Genomic DNA, 8,149 nt, shown 5'->3' on the forward strand with positions numbered 1-8,149 from the left:
TGTCTTCATCTGAGCCAGATTACAACTATTTGTTAATTTCTCAGCCTGTTTTCACATATATTGATTCTGAAGACATTGTTTTATCCTTATTTCCCCTTTTTCCACTTCTTTGCTGATTTTAAGCATTTTGAATGCTTATGTTTGTCATTAAATCTCTTAACATTTGACTGCTTTTGTTATTTTGAAAAGTGTATTAAAGCTGATACATATATTGTGTGTGTATATATATATATGTGTGTGTGTGTGTTATTTGTTGTTTGTTTAGTTTTTTGCACTTAGCATCTTACAATTAGACAACATAGGCCTTTTTTGCAAATCAGCAGAATCTGTTTTTCAAGATGCAGGGCTGCTTAATTTCAGTTAATGGAGCTGCTCCATGCATATGCTTTATGGTATCATTTCTGGTTTTGTTGCATGCAACAAGCAAAGTTAGATGGGTTATATGGTTTAATAGACTTTGTTATACTTTTTTGACATTGTGTGTATTTCAATATTTCATGCCTGTGGCCTTTGGTCAGATTTGAATCCAAAAAGTCAGATTGATTACACTTCATGCAACCGGCGCCTGGTCTTGTGCACTTTTATTGTAAGTACCTTCCTGTAACTGCAGTTCATTTATTAAACCTAGGGACCTTTTCTGTTGTGATTAACATTGCCTCAAATGCAGTAGATTCTTAAGTGCATTCCTTTAAAGATGCATAAGAATATATTATTAACTATGTGAATGGTGAGGATGTTTGAGTATTCAGAAACACATTTGGTTTAGTGTAAATACGCATACAGTTTGTCTGGTGCACTGGCGTTTAGGACCTCGACGGGATGAATGGGTTCAAAGTGCAGCGCGTCACGTGACTTGATCACACGAAACCGGCCTGCCATAAGGTCTACATAAAATTTTAAATGACCTATTCATAAAACACAACACACAAATCACTAAACACAGGTACGGCGCACGCCTCGACCGCACACACTCCATAATCCGCTGCATTAAAGGATGGCAGCGATGCCTTTCATTTACCGAAGGGTCTCGTGAGCCGCCCAGGGTCAAGCTGATGGCTGCGCGCCGCACATGCTCAGTATTAATTCCTGCTCATGAATGCTTTGTCTTCTCCAGCTCGCTGAGCAAGTTCATTTCATCTGATGAGTTCACGCGGGGGTCAGGACGGTCCTCGCTCCCGGTCTGGAGTACAGCCAACACTGATTGAAAAAGCGCCGCAATTAGACTGCGGTACAAAGCCAGAACTTTTTATTCCACCCGATTTCGAGCGATGCTTCAGAAGTATTCTGGCGTCGTCTCAAAAAGTGTTTTTTTTTATTTTAAATGTGCTAGAACAGCTTCTTGTTTCGCTCCGTCTCTGAAAGCAATCAAAACGGACAGGTAGCGGGATATTCGCTGTTTGGTTGCGTTCCAGGGAATGAGAACGAAGCAATTTGCTTTTGTCTGTGCGTTCGGGACGATCCAGTCAGTAGCCTGGCACGCTTAGCGTTTAGTATCGCCACTTCTAAATCAAAGGAAAACAAAAACTATTTTTGATTTCTGCACGGTCGGCCATCTGTTACTATACATCTAAATTTCACAATCCAATTCTCAGAAGCGTTTGCTTCAGCCAGTTTTCCTCCTCCTCCTCCTCCTCCTCCTCCTCAGTCAATCATGAAAATGTGCTCGACTGATGACTGCCTCTCCGGCGTCGTGTGAAGAAGCACGGGGCTTCATCAAAATGCTCAATCGAAGGTAATTTAAAGTCAGCGCCACAAACGGCTGTTTAAGGTGGGCTCTGTTGTGCGACTGAGCTAAGCTTGGGAAGAGATGACAGGAGGCGTTTTACCATTTAAAAGGATAGCGGAATAGATTTCGCACCCCAACAATACTGTAAATATATCTGGCCGTGCGTTTGGACGGCTGCAATGAGAAGGATGTGACTTTCAAGTAGCTGTGCATTAATAAATCACAGGCCTTTCAATGGGCCCAAACTACTGATTTCTCCTCGTATGGGCCGCTTTCCTTGCATTCAGGCCACTGGCATCATTACAAATGAATGTTGGTCCAAAAACACAGCATTATTCACTGCATTATGCAGACAGAAATAATTGAAAGTAATTTGTTCTAAAGTGTGTGTATGGTTGAGATGCAAACATGGTGTAAATTCATGTTGTGTTGCAGAGTGTCCTGCAAAAGCGTGTTCCGAGCGTGCAATTATTTGATTGTGAGTTTTTTTTTATTTGCTTTTATTAAAGTTGATCCAAAGCAACTTACAATGCATTTTATCAGGATGCATTCCCTGGGAATCAAACCCATGACATTGAGGTTGCAAACACTATGGTTGCGTGCTTTAGCACATTGCTATGTGATTGCTAGATTTCCTGGGTTGTTTCTTACTAGTCCAGAAGTCCAGGGAAGTCTGTAGATATGTTTGGGTCCCTAATTCATAAAACATCATTTCAAGATTTATCATCCACTAGGTGAAAGTCTGATTATTGAGATGAGGGTTGTTATCAACAAAAAAAAAATATATATATATATATATAATTTAAAATAAAATAAACATTAAATGAAATAAAATAAAATATAAAATTTACATGTATATATTTCATTACAGCTAGTTGGCAACATGTCTCATTTTAATTTAAGCTGAAGTACTAAAATAACTAAAAATGCATAAAAACTATACTGATGCATATATATATATATATATACAAAAAGTAATACAAATGACAAAAACACAGAAAAAATAAAAGTACTACAATTAAAATTCAAATGAAACTAGAACATAAAATAATAAAAAATAAAAATGATAAGTAAAAAAAATCCAAAATATTAACAAAATATAATTTCATTGGAATGAGATATATAATATATATTTGTTTGTTTGTTGTTTGTTTGTTTGAGAATATTTAAATGCATTTAAATGCATGTGTTACCACCATTATAAACATTTAAAATCAAGCAAATATTTTATCTATTTTATATATAACTATAATAGCATATCAGTGATACTAAAACAACACTGATTTAGAAACAGCACATGATTTCAGGCGAATTTACTTAATTATCTGTTTTAGTTTTTTTTTAAGGAATCATTCATGTTTCTAATACAAAATCCTGTGCATCAAATAGCAGTACTGATGTCTGTCTTAGCAAGTTCCTCTAAATAGCTCATCATTCTGTAAGCCTTTGATACTGTAGATAGATTGTGTGTGTCATATGCAAGCCTTTAATGCTGGCTGTACTAACCTCGTCTAATGCATTAACAATTTTACAGACTCGACTGGCAGATAATATTGAGTCCTCTCTCGGCCGCTCGCGTGGATTATCTCGGACTTTACCCGCTCTGCTCTGGGCCTGTCTCGCTTAAAACAGAAAGTCAGACAAAGAGAGCGCTCTATTCCTCTGAAGTCAGTTCATCTCCATCCAGCCAAAGACCCTGGGCTTCTGTCTATTGAACAAAACTCAGCAAATTGGTTCCTGAGGTTCATATCTTTCTCAGCTCCCTCACCTGGGACGAGAGGAGAAATTGCCTCGTAGGCTCCAACCGCAAGCCCAACTTTCTTTCTCGTCTTTCTTCTCTGTGCTCTTCGAGCGGCGTTTTCCCTCGGCATTGTAAAACACAGTTTGCTCTGGCTCATGCATTTTTTAAGTTGACGCAAACCCTCGCCACTCCACCAGCCCCCAGTCTGTTTATCAAAGCTTTCAAGTAAGTTGTATACCTGCTCACAGTTATTCCAGAGCTAGAGGCCAGTGCCGGCCTATTTGTAAACAAGTCGAGGACGACAGCAGCACATTAGTGTCACCTCGGTGTAAATTCAGCGGCAGGAAATGCCAAGACGCTGTTGCATGATGCAGTAACACCGGGATCAATAATTCATCAGCGCTTGCTCAATTCGAGACGTTTCATTAAGGCAGTCGGCGAAAAAGTCACGGCTTGCTGGAACATCCGCGCTCGGGAAATTCCAGGAAAGGGGTCAGCGCTGTTTTACACCAAAGGACTCGCCACAAAGCCTCACACAAGCACCTACAGTTTGTTTCCATCACTTATTTATCGCCAGACTTATGTTTTTAGCTATTTTCCACGCTCACGTGAGGGGTGGCAGCGGTCGCTCGGCTTTAGAAGTGTGTCTGTAATCCTTTCACCTTCAGAACAGGAGCCTTTCCTCCTGCTCGACCTGCATGGCAGGAAAATGGATTTCTATTTATGGGTCTGTATCGCTGATCGTAGCTCATAGCTTCCTTTCAGGGCCACAGTCGACATTGCAGGCTGAGCCCAGAGATGGGCTGATGGCCTCCAATCTGCCAGGACGATGGCGGATGTTTTGCTGATACTATCAAGTAAATTCTATCACTGTCACTGTTGATTTCTTATCCCGCTGCACTGTGCTTGTCACTTGCCCTTCCCCGGCCTGTGTTATGCCTTAGCAATGGCCTGGAGTGGCCTTATCACACGTGTTTCATCCTTTGAAACATGCCGGCTAATACAGCAGGTTGCAATAGGATATTTAAAAGCATTTCTGTTTAAAAAATATTGTTTGCAAGGAACCCTTTTAACAGACTGTGATGACGCATTTCTACAGTTATTGACATTGTAAACCTAGCAAAGTTTATATATATATATATATATATATATATATAGGTAATCATTTAGATTAGGGAACATTACTCACTATTAACTAATTGCTTATTAGCATTCATATTACCAGTATGTGCATATTGGCTGTTTATTAGTACTCATAAAGCACATATTAATGCATGACAATTTTCTAGATCACTTAACCCTGCCCAATAACTTAACATTACTACAACAACTACTCTACTTACTATCCATAAACAACAAATTAGGAGTTTATTGAGGAAAAACTCTTCATTAATAGTGATTATGTGCACCCTTATCTAAAGTGTAACCATAATGCACATACAGTTTCATGGCCGGTAATAATAATAATAATAATAATAATCATTGGCCATTGGCAGGTGTACTGAAATGTTAGTTTTAGGCCTTGTATAAGAATTCTACATTTAAAACAAGTGAAAGGCAAATAAAATACAGACTTTCTCTTATGCATTCATATCAATTTAAACCTAAAACCGTGATGTTGTTTGAAATGCGTTCCCATATGCCCGAAAACAACACTTTTATTGCGCGTGACACATCAACAATATCACGTCGCACGCTCTTCAAACAAAACTCCTCCGACAACAACAGCGGCGAGAAAGCGAGATGGCGAAACAAAGGTGTAGTTATCCCAATATCACAGGCGAGCGGAGATGACAGATACCTTATTGTCTGAAGCTGCTGGCGTTCGGCGCGAGCGGGGAGTCGAAGTCGGCGAGCAAGCGCACCTGTAAAAGAGCGCAGTTGAAAGAGATTATTGCCTTCAAATCTCCCTCACTTTCATTAAGTGTTCAAGCTGACAGCAGCGGGGTTTGTAAACAGCACTGTTGGCTCAGTGGCTAGAGATAAAGAAGCCTGAGTCTGCGTCTGACGAGATGTGCACACAGATTCTCTACAGTTGGCAAAGCCTATAAAAGCCACGGCGGGATTAAAGGAGAAGAGAGGCCTACATCGGAAGTGACTGCCGTACGACTCGAGAGCACAGCGAGATGAAGAAATGTTTGGCGAGCGCTTAGACCCAAATTTAAAAGAGCTGTCATCGTGCCTCATATTTAATAAAAGCGCTCAGCGCAGGGTAGTTTAACTGAACAACTCAGAGGAGAAGTCAGTTATGCTGGGCTCAATTAATGTTTTATGATGGCGAGCATCTGCGGCGTATTTCTTTGTCTCCAGGCGAAGTGCAAAACAAGTTGATTTTCATTACCGTTGAAGCACACAAGGCCACCAGTTCTTCTGTGTGGATAATAATTAGAGTTCACTTACATAACATGCGATGGATTTCATGATGTAGTTATACCTTAGTAATTACAGTGTAATAATTATAGATGAGAAACTAATAAAGCGGTCCCCATGTGTCTGATAGAGGAGGCGACTAATCCCGGTTTACCAGCTGGCTCTGACCAAACATGGACGTCCTGTGAGCGCAGGAAATGATGCGGCACACCTGCCTTCTCCAGGGCCCAAAACACCCTCAGACCCCAGAGGGTTAATCTGCCAAGAAAGGGAACCCTCTGGGAGGAACCTGCTGTGAAAACACGCTAGACAAATGCTGTTATTGTGGGATTTAGGAAATGATGCGGCACACCTGCTTTCCACGGAGACAGCTGATTGGTGCACGGTGCGTGTTATGTTAATCTGCCAAGAAAGGGAACCCTCTGGGAGGAACCTGCTGTGAAAACACGCTAGACAAATGCTGTTATTGTGGGATTTAAAGGTATTTTATTAGATTTATGCATTAGTTTACTGGCCTGATTTAGGAAATTCAAGAAGAACCAATTTCTGCATAAAAACATTATCTAAAATGTTCTATATTTTAAGTTTGTGTAAATTAATTATGAATTGAATTGCTCTTTGGAGAAATGCTTTACAAAATAAATATCACACCGATAAATAAATATTAAACCTAATTATATTTTTAAAACTGAAGAAATAAGATTCGAAATGGCCATTACAAATATTGTAACATAAATAAATAATATATTTATATTGTAATATTGATGATCATTGTAAAACTATTTTTAAAAGTGTACAATTAAGATTCAAAACGACCATCAAGAATATTATATTAGATTTATGCGATTAGCGTTTTTAAGTTAGTTGGCCTGATTTATGAATTCAAGTAGAATTGTAGTTACATTAATTGTTTTTTTTTTTGTTTTATGCAAATTGTGAAGTCTGTGTAATTAAATTAAGAACTGAATGGCTGTTTAGAGAAAAGCTTTACAAAACAACTACTACTAACAGAAGTAAGTATACAGGAATTAGGAATTGAATGGCTGATTTATTAATTATTTTATATTATTATTATTATTATTATTATGTCTGGAATTTGTTTTGCAAATAGTCAATATATATTAAATATTAAAACTATAAACTTTAAATGATTATGCTGCAGGGTGCACATTTTATTTCTCCAAGTTTACACAAAGGCATCACTTTCACTCCATTTCTAATAGTAAAGTTGACAGCTGTTAACAGAAGCTGCCTGAGCTGTTGTTGTGCTGCTTGTTATTCACTCGTCTGTGATGTTGTGGCAGTGTTGGAACACACTGACTCTGTTTGCAGGCTGGAAACTCTAGTTTGTCCCTCAAAGTGAAACCCAACCCTGACAGAGATAAAATATTAAAGAACACTGTTGTCTTAATGACTTGGCTTCAGAGATCCTGATAACATTTGCCCGGATGAAGCGCAATAACTAAAACGATCTGAATCTTTGAGCGACCCTGGGCTGAAATCCTACCTGGAAGGTGCCCTGAACGCCTGCGGACGACTGCTGAATCTATTTCCAGTGCCAGCAGCTTTTCCTATCTTCCCATTTTAACAGCCTCGCCGTATTCATTTCAGTGCTGTAAATGAAACCCAATTTGGTTCTATTAATATTAATGCTGTCAGAGCGCTCTGATGACGTTGAATGAACCTTGACAGAACAGAGGAAAGATCAGTAAATAAATGATCAGAGGCACTTTTGCTAGAGAGGTTTTAGAGGAAACGCAGCGCTGGGCGTATTGTTAGCATGCCAACTGTTTTAACATAGATAGATAGATAGATAGATAGATAGATAGATAGATAGATAGATAGATAGATAGATAGATAGATAGATAGATAGATAGATAGATAGATAACAATTCCTCAAATATGTTTACAAATATTTTAAGTAAATATATTTTCTAACAAAATGTTTTGCCAATTTTATATATTTTGGAGGGGGAAAATCTATTTACCAAATATATATTAAGTATATATTGTATATAAAATATATTTTGGTATATTAATGTTGAAACTGAATTGCTTATTGAGCTTCACTGTTTACAACAATTGTTTAGGATATTAAAAAAATAAACAAATAAATACTTTTTTTTTGTCATTTTGCATCTCTAGTAAATGTATCTTGATTTAAGAATCAATATTTGCAATTGCATTTAAAATCAAAGCCAAAATAAGAATAGCAGCACTTTTGTGTGTGTGTGTGTGTGTGTGTGTGTGTGTGTGTGTGTGTGTGTGTGTGTGTGTGTGTGTGTGTGTGTGTGTGTGTGTGTGTGAGTGTG

This window comes from Sinocyclocheilus grahami, unplaced genomic scaffold (genome assembly GCF_001515645.1).
Source record: "Sinocyclocheilus grahami isolate Dianchi unplaced genomic scaffold, SAMN03320097.WGS_v1.1 scaffold654.1, whole genome shotgun sequence".
Lineage (NCBI taxonomy): Eukaryota > Metazoa > Chordata > Actinopteri > Cypriniformes > Cyprinidae > Sinocyclocheilus > Sinocyclocheilus grahami.